The sequence below is a fragment of the Malania oleifera genome, chromosome 1 (genome assembly GCF_029873635.1).
Source record: "Malania oleifera isolate guangnan ecotype guangnan chromosome 1, ASM2987363v1, whole genome shotgun sequence".
Lineage (NCBI taxonomy): Eukaryota > Viridiplantae > Streptophyta > Magnoliopsida > Santalales > Ximeniaceae > Malania > Malania oleifera.
In genome coordinates, this window is record NC_080417.1 from 32,128,329 (window position 1) to 32,156,195 (window position 27,867).

The 27,867-nt window shown below is 37.6% G+C and overlaps 1 long non-coding RNA gene across 2 annotated transcripts; it reads left to right on the forward strand.

Moving 5' to 3' along the window:
- Positions 1-354: 354 nt before the first annotated feature.
- LOC131158746 (uncharacterized) lies at positions 355-27,127 on the forward strand. 2 transcript variants are annotated; one of them, XR_009137495.1, is made up of 4 exons: positions 355-607; positions 26,105-26,276; positions 26,410-26,472; positions 26,637-27,127. It is a non-coding gene; the product is annotated as an uncharacterized LOC131158746 (long non-coding RNA). The 2 variants fall into 2 exon arrangements; XR_009137496.1 differs by lacking the exon at positions 355-607 and having other exon boundaries at positions 19,255-26,276.
- The last annotated feature ends 740 nt before the right edge of the window (positions 27,128-27,867 follow it).

A 27,867-nucleotide genomic window follows, 5' to 3' on the forward strand; every position in this document is an offset into this window, starting at 1 on the left:
TTTTTGATCCTAAGTGTATAGTGTGTTGACAGCTGACTTTGCTGCACGTGACTGTGGTGTGCGTGTTCTGGGGTATAGAAGGCAATGAGTTACACTTGATTACCGTGTGATGCCCTCTGTTTCTCTTGTGTGGGTCCTGGGACGTGTTCGTGTATGGAGTATATGGGAATATTGTGCTGCCGGAGGGAGAAGGGACAGTTGTGTGCTTGGTTGGTTTTGTTAGGTGAGATTTGACATGACAGTCTGAATGGCAAAGGGAGTTGGGGGAAGAGGGGGGGGGGGGGGCTGCGGTTAGGCAGGAGGAAGGGGTGGGACAATTGACAAACGGGAACGGGATGGGACGATTGACAGAGAAGAGGTGATGCCCTCTCTTTTTGCAAATAGAGCAGCTGGGGCAGAGGGTGCATTTAGCTTCTGCAGAAGGCGCTTCCTGTACGATTTGCTGCTGTTGGATGGGATGGCTCATTACCAATCTGGGTACTTTTGGTTAAATTTGAGGGTGTTTTTTGGATTTCCTATCTTCCAGTTTGCGTTTGTTCTCATGTTGACGGGAGTTTGGCCCCAGTCTCTGTGCCATTGACGTTGAATTCTTCAAGAGAAGAAAAAGGTTAGTTTTTACCCTCATTTTCAGTTTGTTCTTCTTCATATTTTTGTGCGGTGTACGTGTGCTGTTCTTCATTATTTTGCTCAAATTTTTAATTATGGTTTACGTTAATCTTTTCTCATTGTTCTGTGTTTTCATTCTTCGTGCTTACATTGTTATTCTGTTCTGTTATCTTAAACTTTGAGGATTTCCGGCGTTCTTCTGTTAAGTCGTGATTAATGCTGTAGGTTTGTGATCATCTTTGTAAACCCATGGTCTTTGTTGTTGTTTTATTCCTTCTTCATATGTATTAGATGGCATTATTGGGATTTAATGAAAAGGTTAAAAATTGGAAATACATATGCAAGCATGTGTATTTGATCTTTGATGCTACAGAGAAGGATAGATTATTTGATCTCTGATGCTACATGACTCACTCGAAAAATGAGTCGGCAGGTATCCCAAGTATAGGAGTTCAGTCGTGTAATATTTAGTGTAAAGGTCAGATCATCTCCTCAGGGAATGCAGTTTAATTCCAAATTTTACGTAATTCCAATCAGAAAATAATAAACAAAAGGTTTACTGAACACAGTTTAGATTCGCGTTTTTTGGGATGTTTGAGATTTTTTTTAACGAATTAAAAGAGCATGCAATTTAAATTCTAAATCCTAACATGCACTAAATTAAATTATAACAAGAAACGAAGATCTTATGTTTAATAGCTAAGCAAGAATTGAATCCTATGTTGAACTTCGGACAAAGATTAAAGACGATAACTTTCCTACGTAGCTTTAAGCATGCAATTAAAAAAAAAAAAACTCAATCAAACACAAGTTCGTAATTAAACATGCAATTCTAACAACCTCAATCAACACAAAAAGATATAAACTTTAACACAACCAAGAATGAAAATTTAACTCTTTAACAATTAACGATAACCGGAAACACGATAAAACTTCGGACTTTAATTAAACTATGTGTCATGGAACCCCAAAATGGGACTCAAGTAAGGGCCGTGTGGCACTCGTTGAGAGCTCTCCCTTGACAAGTCAGCCAAATCTCACACGTTCAAGCCTGCGAGCACGAGCACCAGGTGAGTCTCAATACTCAAGGAAAACAAGGAACAATAGGATTTTACACGAGCAATATATTCTTATACACCGAATAAGACTATGACAATCAAAGATATCACAATCCCAGGCAACAAAACACCACAATGAAAAGAACTACTTGTATTATTCAACTACAAGAGAATCACCATACAAACGATAACACAGATAATCATATATTCATTCTAAATCCCTGGAGAATACAATTATAGCAGTATCTCTCTCTCCCTTTTCCCCATTACATTGTCACTCCCTAACATCCTCCCCCACTCATTTTATCGACGTCCTTGTCGATGTATTGTAGAAGGCCTTCTCACTCTTCTAATGTTGAAGTTGATGTCGTTGTTTTCGAATTTCTGAAATCTTCAATTCCGCCTTTTCCCAACTATTCTCTTCTTCCCCCAGCCCCAACCACTGAACTAGAAATTGTTGTTATTGACGACCGTCTGCATTGACGACTCTGTCTGCAATGATCTCCTGGACATCTTTGTTTACAGGCTGCCTTTTTGGAAATTATTGATCTCCTTAGCTTTTGTCGGTGCGGATCTGCTTCATCTGTGTGGAATGACTTTAAATTGCTTACATGAAACACGGGAAGTACTGGACGTCTGTGGCTTTTCATCCACTCGGGTTGTTCAAGTTGATAAGATGCATGTCCCACCTTCTCGATCACTCTGATTGGACCTTCGTAACGACGTAGCAGTCTTTTATCCTTGCCGCGAAGAAAGCGAAATGTCTTTGGCGGCACTTTTACAAGAACCAGATCTCCAGCTTCAAATTGTTGTGGTTGTCTTCCTTTGTCAGCCCATTTCTTCATGCGCTTCGATGCTTTTTCTAACTGAGCTCAGGTGACTTCGATGTTTTGCAACCAATTTTTTGTGAATTGGTATGCTTTCGGGCAATTTCCTTTGTATGGACCATCCAGAGTGTGCGGGAGAGTCGGTTGTTGACCTGTCACAATCTCAAAAGTACTTTTATTAGTCGCAGAAGATTTCGTAGAGTTAAAACAGAATTGTGCCGTGTCCAATAAAGTAACCCAATTCTTCTGATTGGAGTTAACAAAATGTCGCAAGTATTCTTCCAGCATCCCATTAAAACGTTCGATTTGACCATCTGTCTGTGGGTGATAGCTGGTGGACAGATTAAGGTCTGAACCCATCAAGCGAAAGAGTTCACCCCAAAATCCTCCCGTGAATCTGACACCCCTATCACTGATTAGGCTTTCTGGAACACCCCAATATTTCACCACATGCTTGAAGAATAGCTGAGTTGTCTTCTCTGCTCAGCATGGCTTCGAGACTGGTACGAAAGTTGCATACTTTGAGAACCGGTCAATCACCACCAAAATTGTGGCATAGTCCTCTACTTTTGGCAATGAGAAAATGAAGTCCAAAGAGACACTCTCCCATGGCCTGACAGGAACTAGCAATGGCTCCAATATACCTGAGGTCTTCTTTCTTTCTGCCTTGTCTTGTTGATAGATCAAGCAAGTTTTAGTATAACTCATCACATCATCTTGCATATTCGGCCAATAGTACCCCTGTGTAATCAATGCATGAGTTCTTCGCCATCTCGGATGTCCAGCCCACAATGTATCATGACACTCTTTTAGTAAGGTTTTCCTCAAGTTTCCAGCATTGGGTACATAGACTCTCCTGCCTTTAGTCATTATTAGTTCATCTTCTACCCAAAATTGTCGTGTTTTCCTTCTTCTATTAGTTTGCTCAGTGACTGCGCCTGCTGGTCTGTACTTAAATGTTCCCTGATAAGATTCTTCAAAGGTAACACCACCCTACTAGTTGATAGATGACTGATGAGTTTCAATGCTGCCAATTCGGTTTTTCTACTTAAAGCATCGACCACTTCATTCGTCTTCCCCGCTTTGTATTCAAAATCAAAATTAAATTCAGCTAGCTTCTCCTGCCAACGGGCTTGTTTTGAAGTTAGTCGAGGTTGTGACAAGAAGTGAGTAACTACCAAATTATCGGTTTTTACCACAAATTTGGACCCCAAGAGATAGTGCCTCCACACCCGAAGACAGTGTACTACCGCGAGAAGCTCCTTTTCCTGTGCTGTATAGTTCCGTTCGGTACTCGTTAATTTTCTACTTTCAAAAGCAACTGGATGCCCTTCCTGCAAAAGAACTCCCCCTAATGCAAAGTCAGAGGCATCTGCTTGTACTTCAAATGACTTTGTCACATCAGGAAAGATTAGCACCGGATCTCGTACAATATTTCCCTTTAATTCAACAAATGCTGATTGACACTCTTCTGTCCACCCCCATGGTACCCCCTTCCTCAGTAAATTTGTTACCGATACAACTCTTCTGGAGTACCCATCTATAAACTTTCGATAGTAGTTGGCTAGGCCCAAGAAAGATCGCAGTCCTCTAACGGATGTAAGTGCTCGCCACTCATTGATGGTTTGTACTTTAGCTGAATCCATCCGTATCTGGCCCTCATCAATGATATGCCCCAAGAATTTAATATGCTTTTGAGCGAAAGCACACTTCTCCCCTTTTACATACAACTGATTTTTTTTGAGTTTTTTTGAAAAACCTTCCGAAGGTGATCTTTATGTTTTTCTAAGGATGCGCTAAAAACCATTATGTCATCAAGGTAAACAACCACAAACTGATCAAGGTAGTCCCGAAAAACCTGATTCATTAGAGAACAAAAGGTAGCGGGTGCATTTGTTAGTCTAAAAGATATGACAAGGAATTCAAATGCTCCATATCGGGTGACACAAGTGGTCTTCGGTTCATCTCCCTCTACAATGCGCACTTGATGATATCCCGATCTCAAGTCCAGTTTAGTGAAATATTTAGCTGTACTTAACTACTCAAAAATATCAGCAATCAGTGGAATGAGATACTTGTTGCGAACCGTCACCTTATTAAGAGCACGATAATCTACACACAAGCGCAAACTACCATCTTGTTTCTTCTGGAATAACACTGGAGCCCCAAAAGGTGCTTTTGAAGGACGGATGAACCCTGTTGCAATTAGATCATTCAGTTGCCTTCTAAGTTCTGCTAACTCAGGTGGCGCCATTCGATAAGGGGCACGTGCTGGCGGCTTTACTCCTGGCAAAAGCTCAATTTCGTGGTCAATCTGTTGTCGAGGTGGTAAAACCCTAGGTAGCTGTTCCGGGATTACTTCCTTGAACTCTTCTAAAATTTCGTTAATCTCAACTGGATATTTTCCTATCTCCTCGTCTTCTGAAACTATCGGTAGAACCACGAAACAAGTTTCTCCCCTTTTTACTCCCTTTTTGAATTGGAGGGCTGAAAGCAACTTCCTCTCACCGAAATTGTTGTAGGCTGCGGGGACCACACAAGGTGTACTTCCAATTATCACAAGACAATCCGCAGCTGGGATCGACATTGAGCATGTCACTTTAAGAAAATCCATCTCCAATACCACGTCAAAGTCATCGAGGGGTGTCACGGTGAAATCAACTGTTCCAGACCATGACCCCATTTGGCATGCCACTTTAGGTGCACCCCCACAGTGGTTAACGCTTGAGAATTCACTGCTTTTAAGTTGCCCACATCCTTATCTACTTGTAATTCTAACTGTTGAGCTTCAGAATTAGTAATGAAATTATGGGTGACCCCTGTATCAATCATGGCCTTGATTTTCCTTCCATTCACTAGTATCAACGTACATTCCCTTCTCCTGAGACTTTTTGGTAACTACTTGGCGCTCTAATGCCCCCAAAAATCTCAATGCTCCCACTATATTTTGTTGTTCTTTTAGGGTTGTTGTCGGGGTTTCGGTTTCCCCTCGAAGGGCCTTTAAAGCATTCAAAGCCTTTCGTTCAGGACACTCCGCCACTCGATGCGGTCCCATGCAAAGAAAACAATAGACCGGTCGACGCTCTCCACCCCTCGTTCGTTCGTCCCTCCACTCCTTATTCATGGGCGCTCTTTTATCTTTCTAAGAGCTATTTGTTTCCTTATCCCTTCCCCCATTTGTAGGCTTATACACTTTACTGGGCTTGGAATCATTATTGGCGGATGTAGGGAAATTTCGCTTCCCAGAATTGTCTGAAAAATCATCCAACCGTTCGGCAGCAGCAAGGGCAGAAGAGAGATCACCGGCACCTTGCCGACGCAGTTCATTCCTTGGCCATGTCTTCAAATCCCGAAGAAAATGAAACAGTCTATCTGATTCGGTCATGTCTATGATGTCCAACATCAAGGCTTGGTATTCTCGTACATAACTCCTTATTGAGTCGGTCTGTGCAATTCCATTACTTTGCACTTTGTTATGTACTCCACATTTTCTAGATAGAATTGGGTCTTCAACGCCTGTTTCAACCCCTCCCACGTGTTAATAACACATCTATTGTGCTGAATATCATTTCATTTAGTTCTCCACCACAATTTTGCTTCCCCAACTAGGTATACCGTTGCCATATTTACCCGGTCCACTTCTAGATCCACTCGTGAGCACGTGAAGTAGTGCTCCATATCAAAGAAGAAATTGTCCAGCTCCTTTGCATCTCGCGTACTCCCAAAACTTTTAGGTTCCAGTACCTTTAATCGAAAACCCTCACTTGGATCTGCAATCGGCCTTCGAGTTATTTGTGCCATTGTATTCACTTTCACCGTCATCTCTTGTAAATCCTTCTGCACTTGATTCACAGCACTTTGGACATTGCCCATCTCCTTCAAATCTTCCTTCAAAGTAGTAATATACTCCTCAACATCTTCTGCAAGGAAATCAAAATTATCCGTTAGCTCCCGTAAGGAGGCCTCAAGCTCTATTGGCTTTCCCCGTTGGGACGAAAGAGATGGCAATATGCCCTTAATATGTTCCGGCCTACTCTTAAATGCTTCCAACTGCTCAATACTCTTTTGGAAGGTCTCAAGCTTTCTTGGCCTTTTTTCCAGGGATTTCACACGTGGAATTTTTTCAAGTTCCTCAAGTCTCTCTCCAAATTTTGATACCCCATAGAGATTTTCTCTAAGGTTTTCTTCAGCGGCCTCAAGCTCTGTTGGCGCGCCTTTCTTCTTTATCAATGTTGCCACCAACCCTTGGAGTTCACCGCACGTTGTCTCCAGGGTTACAAGTTTTGTCTCAAGCGCCTCAATGCGCTCCACTTTTCCTGACTTGTTTCTCATATACCACTCATGGTGCTCGCACACACTGTGCTTTGATTCCAATTGTCACGGACCCCCAAAATGGGACTCAAGTAAGGGCCGTGTGGCACTCGTTGAGAGCTCTCCCTCGACAAGTTAGCCAAATCTCACACGTTCAAGCCTGCAAGCATGAGCACCAGGTGAGTCTCAATACTCAAGGAAAGCAAGGAACAATAGGATTTCACACGAGCAATATATTCTTATACACTGAATAAGACAATAACAATCAGAGACATCACAATCCAAGGCAACAAAACACCACAATGAAAAAGCTACTTGTATTATTCAACTACAATAGAATCACCATACAAACGATAGCACAGATAATCATATATTCATTCTAAATCCCTAGAGAATACAATTATAGCAGTATTTTTCTCTCCCTTTTCCCCATTACATTGTCACTCCCTAACACTATGCTTAACTTAAAGCAAACCCAACGCAATTTAATTCTAAAATAAAAAAAAGAAGAAAATTAACTCAAGTGAAAAAAAATTAAATCTAATACTAATAATAATTATAGACAAAGGAAAGAAATATATTTTAATGATAACACCCAAACAAAATTTTAAAAATTAAAACTTTAAGTAAATTTCTACAAAAAAAAACAAGTATTCAAATCTTTAACAACAATAACAAAAGAAAACTAAAAGAAAAGAAAAGAAAGAAAAGAGAAAGAAAGAGAAAGAAAGAGAGAGAGAGAGGAAAGCTGGCCGTTGGAGTTGAGCAGCAGCAGCAAAGCAGACAGTTTTCGAGTTGGGTGGCAGCTGCACAGCAGCAACTTCGGGTCTTTGGTGGCCACACGCAGTAGAAGTCGTGGAAGAATAGCAGCAAGGATGGAACAACGGCTACATAGCAGGGCAGAGGAGTTACAGCAGCTTGGGAGGAAGAAGAAAGGAGGCCGAGAGTGGGAGGGAAGACCAAGAGGGAGATATGGGAAGAAAGCAGAGAAAGGAAGAGAGGGAGAGAAGGAAAGAGAGGCCGAATGAGAGTGGAGAGTTGAGAGAGGGGGGCTGTTGTGTGAGAGGAGAGAAAAAAAACTATATAAGGAGAGAGGCCCCTTAGACCTACGCCCAGTGCATCAAGAGTCGGGACCCCGCTGCATGGCCGGGTCAAGTCATGTTTTTCTTTTTTTTTTAAATTTATTTTTTTCTTTATTTGTTTCTTCCATTTTAAGTTTCTGTTTCCTAGCGAACAAGCCTGAGTTTGACCATCCTAGAGCCCGTATATCTCAAAGCTCAAAACACGAAAGTTGTAGAGCTCTTTCTTGGTTTTCCACAACATTTTGAATCGTTTCGATCGGGGCTCGAACGAGAAATTTATGCTCAGAATACAAAGTAGTGTTGATTTTAGCTTCCAATAATTGTCCTGCGATAATAATACCAAAAATTCATAAATTACTCAATAAAACCCAAATGTTATAAATAGGACACAATGTTAAATTATTGAGAGTAGTTAGGTATTTAATTAAAAATATATGTCTCAATGCATGAATTAAAATACCTAATTACGCAATGTAAGCGTGTAATCGCACCCCCCAACTAACATTTTGCTAGTCTCTAACAAATAACGTGAATGAATTTCAGGGCGGTACCCACAAATACTAACTTCAACAAACATGAACGACTGCACATGCGACACAACCATACCAATTCACATACAGGAATATAACCAAATTTCACACAAGCTCATCATATACAATGCACGCAACTCCGAAGTAAGTTATTCATGCAAGTTTCATCGTTAGATAGTTATTAAGAACAGTATACTCACATGAAGTTGACCAGCAATACAATTCAGAATTAATGTAGTCATATAAATTCAAGTATAAATAGGCGAAATCTCGAGGTATTTGTAATGTGTATGACTCGTTACACCTAGGATACCAGTGGACACCTACAGAATGGTTGTTTTGACTCAGCCTAACTGGTATACCCTCAAAAAACCTAAAAAAGAATGAGATCACTCGTCATATGTGAGGAGTGTCGCGATCAAACATACCTTATATTGCAAGGAACAAATGCTAAATGTATGGAGTGGACTAGTTTGAAAAGGATCCAGCCTATTTATGAGGTGTCGGGTCCTTCACCCTAGCATCTTCTCATCTACTCGTCATATCCAACCAAGACCACCCTAGATCAACTTATTCACAAACTAGGCGTGAATACATCAGAGGTATTAAGCGGTTGAAGAGTCATATGTGGAGAACATGTGTCGTGTCCCTGACTTTTTGTAGTATTTGTGTGGAACAGGTTTTAACCTTTCATTTTATGTGCATTTCTATTTTTCTTATTCTTTCTTCTGCTCATTCTTCAATTTCTGCCTTTTTATTGTTAATTTGGACAATCATTACACTTCTTTTATTGTCTTCGTACCACCAATGAGAATTAAGCTCGAACAGTAGTCCATGAACTAAGCCTATTTCTAGGGGTGACTCAGCCTTCACATCTTGAGTAGGTTAAGAGACCTAGGTTTCTATCTCCCCACTAGATGACACCTCTAGGCTAGCAAGTCAAAAATAGAGACTAGTGTACAAAGAATCGTCCAGAAGAAAAGAGAACTGAGTTTCATGAACTCTGATTTGATGTTAACACTCGAAAGGATGATAAATAGTTGAGGGATACCTCACAAGGTGTCATAGTTGCCACGGGTGTTCTCTCAGTGTTCACAAGGAACCCTAAGTGCAATGAATCACGTGAATGTGTCTATTCAGCCTCATGAGATACTATGTAAATATAAGAGTTTATATAGCCAAATTAACACGAATGAACTACTAATCAACCTTGATGGAGTTATAAAGTCATATAAAGAGAAAATACACATAAATGATTCGAGTGTGTAATTCTTATGCACGTATGTGAAGGGTATATGTCAGTGTTAATCATGACATAATCATTTATCTTCAATACCCTTTCTTCCTTTTTTTTTTTATTAAGAAGAAAACTCAGCAAGTGGACGTGCTTAGTGTCACATGCAAATTCTCACCCCCTAACTATAGTGGAACATTGTCCTCAATGTGAAAACATAGGGGAAATAGAAAAACTGTGCACGGGTGAAACAAGCTAATAGAAAAACACAGAAAATTATTACCAACTAATGCAACAGAAAAAGAAAAGAAAAATGCAAATAAAGAAACAAATAAAATAAAAAGAAAAAGAAAGGAAAGTGATGAGAGAGAGGTCAGAAAACTCTCCTAGCGTCTTGCATAAGCAAGACCTCTTCATTTGAGTCGAAGGGAGTCATGAAAGGTTTGAGTCGTTGTCCATTGACTGTGAGACTATTGCCATGCTTTGGGCCCACAATCTCCACTGCGCCGTGAGGATGAACATGTTTAATGATGACGGGCCACCCCATCGGGACTTCAGCTTGCGAGGAAACAGATGTAACTAGGAGTCGTAGAGGAGAACTTGCTGATTCGGGAAAAGGTGTTTGTCCTTGATTTTCCTATCATGCAGCAATTTCATGTGTTCCTTCGCTAAACAAGCATTGTCATAGGCTTCTCTCCTTGATTCTTCAAGTTCACATATCTGCAACTTTTTCAAACCTTTGACATCATCAAGGGAAAAGTTAATTTGTTTAATAGCCCATAATGCGCGATGTTGAATTTCAATGGGCAAATGACATGCCTTACTGTAAATTAACCTGTAGGGAGACATCCCTAAATTCGTCTTAACTGCAGTTTGGTAGGCCCAGAGTGCATCAACTAGCTTTTCTAACCAGTCTTTTCGATTAGGACGAACCATTTTCTCAAATATGATTTTGATTTCTTTGTTGGCTAGCTCGGTCTGACCATTAGTTTGAGGATGGTATGGAGCAGAGACCTTATGGGTAACTCCATATTTTTGCATTAATTTTTCAAATGTTTTGTTGTAAAAGTGCATCCTGCCATCACTAATGATCGCCTTGGGCATGCCAAAATGTGCGAATAATTCCTTGAGAAATCGGATGACAATCCTGTGGTCATTTGTCCTACAAGGTATAGGTTCCACCCATTTTGAAACATGATCCACAGCAACTAGAATATAAGAATTTCCAAAAGAATTTGGGAAAGGTCCCATAAAGTTAATTCCCCAATAGTCAAAGATTTCAAGAGTCAAAATATGAGACATTGACATTTCATTTTTTGCCGTACTTTTCCTTAATTTTTGACATGCCTCATAAGTTTTACAAAAATTCTCAACATCTTTGAACATAGTAGGCCAGTAGAGTCCACTTTGCAAAATTTTTGAAATTGTTTTCTTTGCAGCAAAGTGACCTCCACATGCTCCACTATGACAAAAATACATCACAGAAGTGAATTAATCATCAGACACACATCTACGAACCAACTAATCAGAGCAGTATTTAAACAGGTATGGATTGTCAAAATAGTAATGTCGTACCTCCGCAAGGAACTTACGCTTATCCTGAGTTAACCAATGTTCTGACATTTGGTGTGACAAGGTAGTTCACAATATTAGCAAACTACGGAGTGCGTGACACTGCAAAAAGACGCTCATAAGGAAAATCATCATTTAAGGGAGAAGGAGATACAGACACATCAGGTAGCTGCAAACGAGAGAGATGGTTAGTTACAACATTTTCTACGCCCTTTTTTATCTCGAATGGTGACGTCAAATTCCTGAAGAAGTAGAATTCATCTGATCAACTTGGGTTTAGCATCCTTTTTTGCTAACAAATATTTCAAAGCAGAGTCATTAGTAAAAATAATGACAAACGATCCAATGACATCAGAACGAAATTTTTCTAAGGCAAATACAACAGCTAACAATTCATTCTCAGTGGTGGTATAATTTTTCTGAGCATCATTCAAAGTTCAACTCGCATAATAAATGATAGACAACTTGTTATCAATTCTTTGACCCAGAACGGCACCAAGGGCGTAGTCACTATCATCAGTTATGATTTAAAATGGCAAGTCCCACCGAGAAGGTTGCATGATAGGTGCAATAGTCAAATGTTTCTTTAGCGTTTCAAAAGCCTGTTGACATTCATCAGTTCACAAGAATTCAGTCTCATTCTGCAATAAAGTATACAATGGTTTGACAATACTACTAAAGCCTTGAATGAAATGCCTATAGAAGCCGGCATGACCAAGGAAGGAACGGATATCCCTAATTGTCTTAGAGATAGGTAACTGGGAAATTAACTCTACCTTGGCCCTGTCAACCTCTATACCACACTTAGAAACCAAATGACTAAGTACTAAACCACTACTTACTATAAATTGACATTTTTTTCCAATTCAAAAGCAAATTCTTTACTTCACATTTTTCAAAATAGCAGTCAAATTTTTCAAACATATAATCAAAAGACTTACCAAACATAGAAAAATCATCCATGAAAGTTTCACACATGTCATCTAACATATCAGAGAAAATATTCATCATGTAGCGCTGGAAAGTAGCACGTGCATTGCATAGACCAAATGACATTCTGTGAAAGGCGAAAGTACCGAAGGGACAAGTGAAGGTAGTCTTCTCTTGATCCTCAGGTGCTACAGCAATTTGATAATAACCAGAAAATCCATCCAAGAAACAGTAAAAGGAATTACCAACTACTTTTTCGAGTATCTAATCTAGGAAGGGTAACGGGAAGTGATCTTTCGGCTAACCGAATTCAATTTACGATAATCAATGCAAATTCTCCAACCTGTTACTTTCCTAGATGGGATCAACTCTCCATTAACATTTTCAATGACAATCAAACCAGATTATTTTGGAACTACCTGTGTCGGGTTTATCCATTTGCTGTCGGAGATGATGTCGGCAACTAATAAATTGATGTCACCATTCGAGATAAAAAAGGGCGTGGAAAATGTTGTAGCTGACCATCTCTTTCGTTTGCAGCTACCTGATGTGTCTGTATCTCCTTCTCCCTTAAATGATGATTTTCCTGATGAGTGTCTTTTTGCAGTGTCATGCACTCCGTGGTTTGCCGATATTGTGAACTACCTTGTCACGGACCGAATGCTAGAACATTGGTTAATTTAGGATAAGCGTAAGTTCCTTGCGGAGTGTCACGGTCCGCCTTTTTCACACCGTTGTGAAGGGCCGTGCGGCGCTAGCTAAAGCACTCTTGCTTAACTAGCCAGCCTTTTGTTTACCAACATTCATCCACGAAGCACTTTCATTAACATTCAATCAGATAGCAGCGGAAATTATAATCAATTCATGAAAGCCGTGGCAACCAAGCAGTAAATATTGAAGCAAACGTAATTCATTAACAAATCCTCCGTTGACATGTTGTACTTAGCGAGGGAGGCAAGTAGGCTAAGCACGTTGACAATTGCTAGTGAGTTTTACAATGATTGATGAACACTCACCCTCCCCTAAAGAGCTTTCTAGGCCATTCTCACTCTAGCACTAGGAAACATCAAAGTGACCGAGGAGTCATACTGCCTTATTTGGCTTACAATGAAAGAAATACTAGAAAATAACCCTACACTAGTATTTACATGATGGAAACCCATCCCAAACACACGAGATAAGCGGTCATAGGCAAGCATAATGCCCTGAACAAGCTTAGCCCGTGACACGGAGGTACGACATTACTATTTTGACAATCCATACCTGTTTAAATACTACTCTGATCAGTTGGTTCGTAGATGTGTGCCTGATGATAAATTCACTTCTGTGATGTATTTTTGTCATAGTGGAGCATGTGGAGGTCACTTTGCTGTAAAGAAAACTGTTTCAAAAATTTTACAAAGTGGACTCTACTGGCCTACTCTGTTAAAAGATGTTCAGAATTTTTGTAAAACTTACGAGGTATGTCCGAAACTAAGGAAAATCACAGCAAAAAATGAAATGCCTATGTTTTCTATTTTGACTCTTGAAATCTTTGACTGTTGGGGAATTGACTTTGTGGGACATTTCCCAAACTCTTTTGGAAATTCTTATATTCTAGTTGCTGTGGATCATGTTTCAAAATGGGTGGAAACTATACCTTGTAGGACAAATGACCACAGGGTTGTCATCCGATTTCTCAAGGAATTATTCGCACATTTTGGCATGCCTAAGGCGATCATTAGTGATGATGGGATGCACTTTTGTAACAAACCATTTGAAAAATTAATGCAAAAATATGGAGTTAACCATAAGGTCTCTGCTCCATACCATCTTCAAACTAATGGTCAGACCGAGCTAGCCAACAAAGAAATCAAAATTATACTTGAGAAAACGGTTCATTCTAATCGAAAAGATTGGTCAAAAAAGCTGGTTGATGCACTCTAGGCCTACCGAACTGCATTCAAGACGAATTTAGGGATGTCTCCCTACAGGTTAGTTTACGGTAAGGCATGCCATTTGCCCGTTGAAATTCAACATCGCGCATTATGGGCTATTAAACAAATTAACTTTTCCTTTAATGATGCCAATGGTTTGAGAAAGTTGCAGGTATGTGAGCTTGAAGAATCAAGGGGAGAAGCTTATGACAATGCTCGTTTAGCGAAGGAACGCATGAAGCTACTGCATGACAGGAAAATCAAGGACAAGCACCTTTTCCCTAATCAGCAAGTTCTCCTCTATGACTCTCGGTTACATCTATTTCCTGGGAAGTTGAAGTCCCGATGGGGTGGCCTGTGCGTCGTTAAACATGTTTATCCTCACGACGCAGTGGAGATTGTGGACCCAAAACATGACAACAGTCTCACAGTTAATGGGCAACGACTCGAACCTTTCATGACTCCCTTCGACTCAAATGAAGAGGTCTTGCTTGTGCAAGACCCTAGGGGAGTTTTCTGACCTCTCTCTTATCACTTTCCTTTCTTTTTCTTTTTTCTTTTTTATTTATTTTTATTTGCATTTTTCTTTTCTTTTTCTGTTGTATTAGTTGGTAGTAATTTTCTGTGTTTTTCTATTAGCTTGTTTCACCCATGCATAGTTTTTCTATTTCCTCTATGCTTTCACATTGAGGACAATGTTCCACTTTAGTTGGGGGGGGTGAGAATTTGCATGTGACACTGTGCACGTCCACTTACTGAGTTTTCTTTTTAATTGAAAAAAAAAAGAAGGAAGAAAGGGTATTGAGAATAAATGATTATGCCATGATTAACACTGACATATACCGTTCACATACTTGTATATAACCTAAGAATTATACACTCGAGTCATTTATGTGTATTTTCTCTTTATATGACTTTGTAACTCCATGAAGGTTGATTAGTAGTTCATTCGCGTTAATTTGGCTATATAAGCTCTTGTATTTACATGTTATCGCATGAGGCTGAATAGACACATTCACGTGATTCATTGTACTTAGGGTTCCTTGTGAGCACTGAGAGAACACCCGTGGCGACTATGACACTTTGTGCGGTATCGTTGAGCTATTTATCGTCCTTTCGAGTGTTAACATCAAATCAGAGTTCATGAAACTCGGTTCTCTTTTCTTCTGGACGATTCTTTGTACACTAGTCTCTGTTTTTTATTTGCTAGCCTAGAGGTGACATTTAGTGAGGAGATAGAAACCTAGGTCTTGTAGCCTACTCAAGATGTGAAGGCTAAGCCACCCCTAGAAATAGACTTACTTTATGGACTACTGTTCGAGCTTAATTTCCATTGGTGGTATGAAGACAATAAAAGAAGTATAATGATTGTCCTAATTGACAATGAAAAGGCAGAAATTGAAGAATGAACAGAAGAAAAAATAAGAAAAATAGAAATGCACATGAAATGAAAGATTAATACTTGCTTCACACAAATACCACAAAAAGTCAAGGACACGACACATGTTCTTCACATATGAAGACTTCAACCGTTTAATACCTCAGATGTATTCACGTTTGGTTTGTGAATAAGTTGATCTAGGGTGGTCTTGGTCGGATATGGCGAGTAGCTGAGAAAATGTTAGGGTGAAGGACTCGACATCTCATAAATAGGCTGAATCTTTTTCAGACTAGTCTACTCCATACATTTAGCGTTTGTTCCTTACAATATGTGGGATGTTTGATCGCAACACTTCTCCTCACATATGACGAGTGAACCTATTCTTTTTGAGTGTTTTTGAGGGTATACCAGTTAGGCTGAGTTAAAACGACCCTTCTGTAAGTGTCCACTGGTATCCTAGGTGTAACAAGTCATACACATTACACATACCTCGAGATTTCGCCTGTTTATACTCGGATTTATATGACACATTAACTCTGAATTGTATTGTTGGTCAACTTCATGTGAGTATACTGTTCTTAATGACTATCTAACGATGAAACTTGCATGAATGACTTAATTCGGAGTTGTGTGCATTGTATATGATGAGTTTGTGTGAAATTTGGTTATATTCTTGCATGTGAATTGGTATGGTTGTGTTGCATGTGCAGTCGTTCATGTTTGTTGGAGTTAGCATTTGTGGGTATCGCCTTGGAATTCATTCACGTTATTTGTTAGAGACTAGCAAAACGTTAGTTGGGGGGTGTGATTACATGCTTAAATTGCATAATTAGGTATTTTAATTCATGCATTGAGGCGTATAGTTTTAATTAAATACCTAATTACTCTCAATAATTTAACATTGTGTTCTATTTATAACATTTGGGTTTTATTGAGTAACTTATGAATTTTTGGTATTTTTATCGCAAGACAATTATTGGAAGCTAAAATCGACACTACTTCGTATTCTGAGCGTAACTTTCTCGTTCGAGCCCGATCGAGACGATTCAAAATGCTGTGCAAAGCCAAAAAAGAACTTTACAACTTTCGTGTTTTGAGCTTTGAGAGATATGAGCTTTAGGATGGTCAAACTCGGGCTTGTTCGTTGGGAGACAAAAACTTAAAATGGAAGAAACAAATAAAGAAAAAAATAAATTAAAAAAAAAAAAACATGATTTGACCCGGCCATGCAGCGGGGTCCTGACTCTTGGTGCGCTGGGCGTAGGTCTAAGGGGACTCTCTCCTTATATAATTTTTTTTCTCTCCTCTCACACAGCAGCCCCCCTCTCTCAAGTCTCCTCTCTCATTCTGCCTCTCTTTCCTTCTCTCCCTCTTTTCCTTTCTCTACTTTCTTCCCATATCTCCCTCTTGGTCTTCTCTCCCACTCTCGGCCTCCTTTCTTCTTTCTCCCAAGCTGTTGTAACTCCTCTGCCCTGCTGTGTAGCTGCTGCTCCTTTGCCACCTTGCCACCGTCCACGGGCTGCCGCTGCTCCATCCTTGCTGCTATCTTCCACCACTGCTGCTGCCAAGAAGACCATCCCTTGCTGTGGCTGCTGTTGCGTGTGGCTGCCAAGGACCCGAAGTTGCTGCTATGCAGCTGCCACCCAACCCAAAAACTGTCTGCTTTGCTGCTGCTCCTCAACTCCAACGACTAGCTTTCCTCTCTCTCTCTCTTTCTCTTTCTTTCTCTTTTCTTTCTTTTCTTTTCTTTTAGTTTTCTTTTGTTATTGCTGTTCAAGATTTGAATACTTGTTATGTTTTTTGGTAGAAATTTACTTAAAGTTTTAATTTTTAAAATTTTGTTTGGGTGTTATCATTAAAATATTTTTCTTTCCTTTGTCTCTTAATTAGTATTAGCATTAGATTTAATTTTTTTTTTGCTTGAGTTAGTTTTTATTTTTATTTTTATTTTAGAATTAAATTGCGTTGGGTTTGCTTTAAGTTAAGCATAGTTTAATTAAAGTCCAAAGTTTTATCGTGTTTCCAATTATCGTTAATTGTTAAAGAGTTAAATTTTTGTTCTTGGTTGCGTTAAAGTATATTTCTTTTTGTGTTGATTGAGGTTGTTAGAATTGCATGTTTAATTACGAGTTTGTATTTGATTGAGTTTTTTTTTTTAATTGCACGCTTAAGCTACGTAGAAAAGTTACCGTCTTTAATCTTTGTCCGAAGTTCAACATAGGATTCAATTCTTGCTTAGCTATTAAACATAGGATCTTCGTTTCTTATTATAATTTAATTTAGTGCGTGTTAGGATTTAGAATTTAAATTGCATGCTCTTTTAATTCGTAAAAAAAAAATCTTAAACATCCCGAAAAATTCGAATTTGAACTGTGTTCAGTAAATTTTTTGTTTATTATTTTTTGATTGGAATTACGTAAAATTTGGAATTAAACTGCATTCCTCGAGGAGACGATGTGACCTTTGGGCTAAATATTATATGATCTAACTCCTATACTTGGGATAGCTTCCGGTAACAGCGCCAAAAACTTGACTCACTCGAAAAATGAACAGTTCGGAAGCTATCCCAAGTATAGGAGTTTAGTCGTGTAATATTTAGCCCAAATGCCAATTGTCTCCTCAGGGAATACAGTTTAATTCCAAATTTTACGTAATTCTAATAAGAAAATAATAAATAAAAGGTTTACTGAACACAATTCAGATTCGGGTTTTTCGAGATGTTTGAAATTTTTTTTGATGAATTAAAAGAGCGTGCAATTTAAATTCTAAATCCTAACATGCACTAAATTAAGTTATAATGAGAAACGAAGATCCTATGTTAAATAGCTAAGCAAGAATTGAATCCTACGTTGAACTTCGGATAAAGATTAAAGACAATAACTTTCCTACGTAGCTTGAGTGTGCAATTAAAAAAAAAACTCAAACACAAACTCGTAATTAAACATGCAATTCTAACAACCTCAATCAACACAAAAAGAAATATACTTTAACGCAACCAAGAACGAAAATTTAACTCTTTAACAATTAACGATAACCAGAAACACGATAAAACTTCAGACTTTAATTAAACTATGCTTAACTTAAAGCAAACCCAACGCAATTTAATTCTAAAATAAAAATAAAAACTAACTCAAGCAAAAAAAAATTAAATCTAATGCTAATAATAATTAAGAGACAAAGGAAAGAAATATATTTTAATGATAACACCCAAACAAAATTTTAAAAATTAAAATTTTAAGTAAATTTCTACCAAAAAAAAAAAAACAAGTATTCAAATCTTGAACAGCAATAACAAAAGAAAACTAAAAGAAAGAAAAAAGAAAAAAAGAGAGAGAGAGAGAGGAAAGCTGGCCGTTGGAGTTGAGGAGCAGCAGCAAAGCAGACAGTTTTCGGGTTGGGTGGCAACTGCACAGCTGCAACTTCGGGTCCTTGGCAGCCACACCCAGCAGCAGCAGCAGCCACAGCAAGGGATGGTTTTCTTGGCAGCAGCAGTCGTGAAAGAATAGCAGCAAGGATGGAGCAGCGGCAGCCTGTGCATGGTGGCAAAGGAGCAGCGGCTACACAGCAGGGCAGAAGAGTTACAGCAGCTTGGGAGGAAGAAGAAAGGAGAACGAGAGTGGGAGAGAAGACCAAGAGGGAGATACGGGAAGAGAGGGAGAGAAGGAAAGAGAGGCAGAATGAGAGTTGAGAGGGGGGGGCTGCTGCGTGAGAGGAGAGAAAAATATATATATAAGGAGAGAGTCCCCTTAGACCTACGCCCAGCGCACCAAGAGTCAGGACCCCGCTGCATGGCTAGGTCAAATCATGTTTTTTTTTTTTTTTAATTTATTTTTTTCTTTATTTGTTTCTTCCATTTTAAGTTTCTGTCTCTCAGCGAACAAACCCGAGTTTGACCATCCTAGAGTCTGTATCTCTCAAAGCTCAAAACACGAAAGTTGTAGAGTTCTTTCTTAGCTTTTTCACAGCATTTTGAATCGTCTCGATTGGGGCTCGAACGAGAAAGTTACGCAAAGAATACGAAGTAGTGTCGATTTTATCTTCCAATAATTGCCCTGCGATAAAAATACAAAAAAATTCATAAATTACTCAATAAAACCCAAATGTTATAAATAGGACACAATGTTAAATTATTGAGAGTAATTAGGTATTTAATTAAAAATATACGTCTCAATGCATGAATTAAAACACCTAATTATGCAATTTAAGCGCGTAATCATTATAGAGGAGGATAAATTATATTTCTGTTGTTATTACTTTAATGTTTTGTTGTTACATCTGATGCAGTATTATTGTACCATTCTAAATGTTTAGATTGAAAAAACCTAAGAATAGAATCCGTGGATTGAATTTTTGAGAATGTGGGAACGATTAAGAACAGTTCTCACTGGTCTCTTTACTTTGTTTTGTTCCTGTGTTATTCAAAGTTATTCAGTCTCATATATTTCTTGCTTCTAGTAGTATTCATTGAAACCATGGTTTCATTGTTGTATAGGAATTATGTTCTGTGCATTTGTTGTCGGTATTGTTCCCATTGCTGTTATTATTTTATTTAGTCTATTAGATGGAATTAATTGAGGGAAAAAGATTGGAAATTCATGTGACTGCATCTATATCTGAAATTTGGTACTACAAAGAGGACAGATTCTTAATCTGTTGTTATTACTTTAAACTTTTGTGTTTATATTATTCAACAACAACAACATCAACAAGCCTTAAGTCCCACTAGGTGGGGTTGACTACATAAATCCTTTTCTGCCAATTCACCCGATCGAGAGCATTAATTCATTTCTTTACCAATAAGCGAGTGTGAAAATTAAAAAATTAGGACTAGAATGATCTGCAATTTGTAGCTGTTCTGAATTGTCTTCTTACACTGCCTGCTCCTCTGTTCTTTGAAGCAGCTCTGGTGTTCAATGAAAGGCCACTACAAACTGGTAGTGAACCAAGATGCGATATCTTTTGTTCCTTTTTTGCTTTAATTGTTATTTTTTATGTAGCTTGCAAACATGTTGATTAGGAATGGAAAACACAATCAATGTATATTTTTAAGGGTTTTGTTAAGCAAAATTCTATTTACAAATTTCCATTTAGTTTCTGGGAAAGATATATAGCCTCTTTTTATAAATGAAATTTGGTATTGCTGGTCTCCTACTTATATGTTCAGGTATCTTTTTCAAAATGATTGTAGGTTCAGTTTTAATATTTTTTAAGCAAAAGGTGAGTCCTATACTTGTTTTATTCCTGTGTTTGTTGAAGTAGTTCAACAAAAGGCCAGTGCATTTTGTTACTTAACCAAGTTGTCATTTTTTTCCTTTTATTTTTTTGCTTTAATTATTATTTGGTGTGTCGCAGGATTGATGTGTTTTGCGTAGTTTGTGAACAAGTTGATTTTGTCTGTTTCCTTAGTGTTCTGTATTAGATCTCAAGAAGACAAACAATGACATATGTTATTCTGGGTTCTGTTGATCTAAGTTCGTTTTGGATCCTGATATTCTTTTCCTAGAAAGATATAAAGCCTTTTCTTATAAATGGAATCTGATATTGCTGCCCTCTTGCATATATGCTGTTCAAGGGTTTTTATTTTTTATTTTATTTTATTTTATTATTTTATTTTTTATTTTTTATTTTTTTTATTTTTTATTTTTTATTTTTTAAGACAGTTCCTCATAGTTCAGTTTGTTAGTTTTGAATGTGCAATTTGGCTTCTCTTTTGTCTTCGTTCTATATTTGAGGCATGGATTGCTATGATGTGACCTAGATTGTATGGAGGTGAAAGAAAACTGAAGTTAGCTTTGTTCTGTTGTCAATGAAGTTTCATTTAAGAGCTAAGTGGTAGAAGACATTCTGAGAAAGTGACAGTGAGAGAATGTAATAAACTAATAATAGGTAGTGAAATGTACAATCATGATGATATGCCTTGATAGGTAGTGAAATGTACAATCATGATAGTAGGACTTCTAATGTATTTTTTAGGCATATAATGAAAGAATATTAATGTCAGATTTTGAAGAATCCTTTGATAATATGCGAATAGGGTGAGGGAAGGGTTAGGGATATGAAGTTTAATAGGGTGAGGGAGGGGGCGGATAGCCAGGCAGGAGGGGTGTAAGTGAGTCAAGCTCACTCACAAGCTATTCAAATGCAACTTGTCCCCTAACTTGACTTGACTGGATTCTACTCGAGTATTTTAATAAGTCGAGTTTGAACTTTGTAATACTAATCGAGTCGAGTTTGAGCTTAATTGAGCCTTTTAATTTTATTATTTTTATATTATATAAGTCATACAACAACAAAAACAACAAGAAGTCTTAAGTCCCACTAGGTAGGGTTGATTGCATGAATCTTTTTCCACCAATTCAACTGATTAAGAGCATTTTTTCTATATTAGATTAAAGGCTGTTAAATCCTTCCTCACTACCTCATTCCAAGGTATTTTAGGCCTATCCCTATCCCTTTTCATGTGTGAAATAGTAACTAACTTCTCCTCATAGGTGCTCTACTAGACTTGTGTTTTAAATGCCCAAACCATCTAAGCTGCCTCTCCCATATCTTGTTTTCAACCGGTGCTATGCCTAAATTATTACGTATATGTTCATTCTTACTTTATCATTTAATATTAAACACTCATCCACCCTAACATTCGCATCTCAGCAACTTTTATTTTTTGTACACGTTGTTTCATAGTTGCCCAACATGTTGAACCATAAAGCATAGCTGACCTTATAGCCGTCATATACAATTTTCCTTTTAATTTTAAGGATATTCTATGATCACACAACAAATCTGACGTACTCCTCCATTTTACTCAACCTGTTTTAATTCTATGTGCTACATCTTCTTCAATTTTTCCTTCAGCTTGCATAATAAATTGAAGTTATATAAATCTATTAATGCTATTAATCTCTTTGATTATCAAGTTTAATCGTCTTTCTATTGTTATTCTTTACATTATTGAAATTACATTTCATATATTCTGTCTTATTCTTACTTATCCTAAACCCTTTAAACTCTAATGTGGCTCCCCAAAGACCTAGCTTAGATTCCACTATGCTCCTAGTATCATCAATCAACACGATATCATCTGCAAACAACATACACCAAGGGATCTTATTTTGGATATTCCTAGTTAATTCATCAATCAATAAAGTAAAAAAGAAGTAGAACCTAGATGTACACCTATTGTGATTAGAAAATCTCCAGATTCTCCTCCTACAGCCCTAACGCTAGTCATTACTCTATCATACACATCTTTAATGATCTCCATATATCTACTACAAACACCCTTTTTTTCTAGGACCCTCCAAAGAACTTCCCTAGGTAATCCACCATAAGCTTTCCTAGCCTCCTAGGTCAATAAAAACCATATGCGAGTCCCTCTTCTTTTTCCTAAACTTTTCCATTAAACTTCTTAAAAGATAAATAACTTCTATTGTTGATCTCCAAGTCATAAAACCAAATTAATTTTCTAAAATCTTCGTTTCTAATCTTATTCTATGTTCAATTACCCTTTCCTATAATTTCATCGTATGACTCATAATCTTAATTCCATGATAGTTATTATAGTTTTAAATATCGCATTTGTTTTTGTACAAAGGTACTAACGTATTTTTCCTCCATTCTTCTAATATTTTTTTGGTTTTTATAATAGTGTTGAATAGATTAGTTAACCAAATAATTCCTTTATCCCCTAAACATTTCTAAACTTCTATTGGTATTTTATCTGGTTTTTATAGATTTCTCACTTTTTATCTTTTTTAATACCATCTTAACTTCAAGGACTCTAATTTTGCAAATAAATCTCTTATTTTTAGTCTTCTCCTCATTTGTCACTTTAGGGGTATGGGTGTAGTTTTATGTGTTTAGGCTTTCTTATAAATAGCATCTTAAAGCCATGTTTTAGGCAGTTACTACTGAATTTGAATTTGAATTTGAATTTGAATTTGAGAACTGAACATGAGTTCCCCCCATGTATCTCCTCTCTCCTCTCTTCCCCTTCCTCTCTTAAATTTCTTCTCATCTCTCCCATGGCTGCAGATCCCTGATGCTGCCCCTGCATCAGGGATGGGTTACCCTCAATTGTGTAATACAAGCCCAATGATCTTCCCAATCATATTTATCAAAATCACAACCCAGGTCCATATGTACCTACTATACATACTTGCCTAATCAAGAATTTTTTCTGTTTAGGGTTTTAAACATGAAGGCCCAATCTGTGTGTGTGTGTGTGTGTGTGTGTGTGTGTATGTTTTCCCCCAATTTCTACTTCAGATGAGGGAATAGGCAGAATCAGTCTTCTTAATGCTGTAAGTGCATGGTATTTATCAGCATTTTGGGTTAGCCCAAAGATAAAAGTATTTTCTATGATTATTGTTTTCCTAATTCTGCCTTCCAAGATCCAGATTGGTTTTGTTCGGAAGTCTCGGCTGCATTTTGCTAACAACCTAAGAGTCACCACTTCTTAGTAAGTTACCATAGAACATAATCAAAAGCATAAAAATTTGTGCGGCCAATATGCATATATGCAAAAGGCTCTGACTGAAAAACTGAAAAAAACTGGACTTTAATAATTTATACAATTTGTTACACCTAAATAGAAAATAATAACAATAACCACCTTTAGAATAGAAATGTATACATGCAAAAAATCTTCTTGTGTTAACACACACGAGAGAATGAATCAACACGCACCGACACACACGCCACCCGTGTGAAGACGTCAAGAAAATTGAAGAAAGGAAAAAAGGTGACTAAAACAATACCCACAATTATGTTCCCTACTAAATATAGGGACTAGAAAGCAGCCCTACCAGCCTTCCACAACCCTTACATTCCTAATCCAGTCGGAGGCTAGGCAAATTGTATCTCCTACCAGCCTTCCACAACCCTTACATTCCTAATCCAGTCGGAGGCTAGGCAAATTGTATCTCCATTACCTTTAGATTTACATATATTGGGGTTTTAAAAATTGCAAACCCATTTCATATTTCATGTCTCTGTTGTTTATGTTTAATGTCAATTGACCCCTGATTGCAACATTTGGGAAGAAGTCCATTTCAGGGCCTAACTTCCCTTTGAACAACATTTTCATTAGCCCACCACTCTGAGTTGATGGCAGGCTTACCCAAGGCATCTACCTTCATGAAATTGCTTCCCTTTGATTGACCTGAGGGTAGTAGAATGATGCTTCTTTTGGCTACAAATTTTACATTCCTCCTGCAGCTCTCTCAACGTTTGAGAGTCCCAAATGGGGAGAGACTAATTCGGACATGAGAAGCACAAATGAGGAGTTTAGGGATGTGTCCTCGTATCTGTATCTACATTTTGCACCATGTACACATCCAATATAGCCTCAAAGGAAAGTTATACTCTATGGATATATCCATGGATCTTGCTATATGTCTTGATTTTTTATCCATTGCTATATGACAAGTATTCTCTAATTAAGATAATTTGAGATATTAAATTTTAATGTTTGTATAATATTATAGATTAATTAATTATTAAATACATATACATTTTCATTACCTTTTTTATTGTGGCTTAGCTTGATTTCTAGGCCTACTTTCTTATAAGGACAATAGGGCGATTTTACTGCCACCTCATAGGTTATGGAAACATTCCTTACTAGCCTTAGCCCAAAAACCCACAATGAGAATGCATTCGCCTAATGATCTCTAGCAGTATGTTGTGGCAAAAACACCCATCCCATAGAAAAAGGCACATGGACATTAGATTTCCTAAAATTTTTTTAATGTGATCTCTCTCTCTCTCTCTTTGCTATTTGATTAATTAATGGGGTGCCTCTGTACATAGTCCTCAGGTTGGTTTATTGTCTAAGAACAATGGAATTAAGATTTTTTAACTGGGTGATATTGGAAAATTGACTGTTTCATACATAAGTTATTCAGAATTTGAAAATTTGAATTATTCTTAGTTATATATGATATGCATTTTGTTCGTTATGATGTATGGATATGTGTATTTTTCAGGTGTTTGTATATGATCAATTTCTGAATTGGGAATCACTGAACCGATCAAAGTCTGAATTGTCTCTACTAAATCTTATTGTTTCTTGTTTATGCACAACATATAAGTAAAAATTGAAGACTTTAAAATTCAAAATATATCAGCAGTTTTGTTTATGTATTCTCACTTTCCCAACTAAGTCCAGTGGGATAAGTCTCCTTATCATTGCCATAGAGTTGATTAATTATCTTGTGTTGATTAATTGTCCCACCCACTTCTCTACTTAAAATGCTAGGAAGTTCCTGTGTACTCCTTAGTACGTAACGTCCTCCACTAGCTTAGATCTTAATCTTGCTGGGTAGAAATGGTCATCTTTGACACCCAGTGTGCTGTGGAAAGTGAAGAAAGGTCTATTCAGTGTAATGCACAATATTTTGTCTAAGCATCAAATCCTCTCCCTAGATTTCGACAGCAATATAAGCAAAGGTGGCGATGTGGCCCTTTTTTTGCATTGTCAGATATAGTATCAGCAATATTGCAGTGTGGCATGCCATCCCTGCTATTTGATATCTGCCTTACATGCCCTTTTCTCTCCCTTCTTTGAGCCTTAGATATATATGTTTTGGAACAAAACTGGTTCTTCTGTTGATCCATTCTCATTGTTAGTGATTGAGTTTTATTTTTGTACTAGGTACTGGCAAGGCCACTCTTATCTACTTATCGTAATAGGTGTTCAATTGGAGATGACGAACACTCTTGGAGCAAAAATGGGGTGTTAAATATTGTTGGTTGCCATGGTAAGTGCATTGATTTCTCAAGGGAGAAAGAGCCTGATATTTGGAATGCCATCAAGTTTGGGACAGGTAATGTCCAAGTGTCTCCTTCTAATATACCGTACTAAAACAAGGCTTGTAGAATTTAGAGGCTTAACTTGACAAATCCGTAGTTTTTCTGTTGGAGTGCCATTAATATCCTTCGATTGTCTGCAATGAACAGTTTTGGAGAACTCGACATTTGCTGAGCATACAGGAGACGTGGATTGAATCAAATTTGTCCCTGGTAAGTATATACAATGTGACTGTATGATAATATTGGGGGCTATAAAATGTTCATGAAATCGTTGCATTTTTAAAATAGCTAGCATTCTCATGCTTTCTTAATTATATTTTACTAAATTATAAAAATGATCCCTATTTCTCATTTTATTGGGTTCCTTGTAATAGAAAATAGGCATGCAGCCTGTCCAAAGAATGTCACTTCTGGCCGACGAAGCACTTGGCCCAGCTGGGAGCAAGTTCAACAAGACATAAATAATGTATCATTTGATTAGTGGCTACACTGCTTTGGTATAATTATTGATGACTGAGACGAGCACACTGCTATGCTTGCTATCAGATGGCTTGTCAACATTGCAAGTGTGCAAAACATGGTGCTACCAATGGCTTGTCAACGCTAGCTGGTCAGGTGGAAAGTAGGAATTGGTATAACTGTAATCCTACTAGAACTTGTTCATTTGTGGTGTGAAAATTGATCGACTTAATATTTCTCTGGGAGTTGCATTAAGCTACAATACACTTGAAAAATCATCAATGCCTTACATTTCAGCAGCCTCTTGGAGGCAACCTACAAAAAGATAGCATTTGGGCAGGAGATACATGTATAATTAAATTGACTTTACTTGGACATAAAATAAATATTCTTTACCCTTTCTTTATTAGATATTCAACGAAAGAAATATATTTACACTGCGTTTGGAAGTATGGATTCTGGACTTTGGATTTGAATTTGGACACATTTTAATACAGTTTTTTATATTACATTTTATCCAAATTCAATACAATTTTAAATCTAAAGCCTTTCCAAACATAAAGTTAATATTTATTTGAGGTGAAGATACATGTGTTGTTAAATTGACTATGCTTGTGAGTGTTCCCTCACTGTTTTTGATTAGGTATTAACAGGAAAAATGTATTTAATACCAACATGTGCTGAAATAAGAGGGGGAGTGTTGTTGGGTAGTTTTGGTTGTGCCAAGAAGGGGGAGAAAGCCTATGTCATGTTCTGGTGCAATATAAACTTTCTAAGACTGATTCAAAATTTGGATTTTTGTATGCACAACTGCAATTGAATTATGCCCACTCAAGTAATTAATTCAATAATGTCTGATTCAAAATATGGATTTCAAGCTTAAAATTTTAATTTGTGTGCTATGTCATAATTGAATTTTGCCTGCTCCATGGTCAGTTCAATAATGATTCATTTAAACTTAATCATTAAAAATAAGTTAAGTTTGGCTCCAATTTAGTAGCAGACTTCCACATGAAGCAACTATATCCCGAAATCAAAAATTTCAATATCAATTTGTTTGTCGGCTTGACAAGGACAACATTGAACACCCTGGCGTTCTTAGAATGGACTTTGTTGATTAAGAATCGTATCCGTGGCTATTGCTGT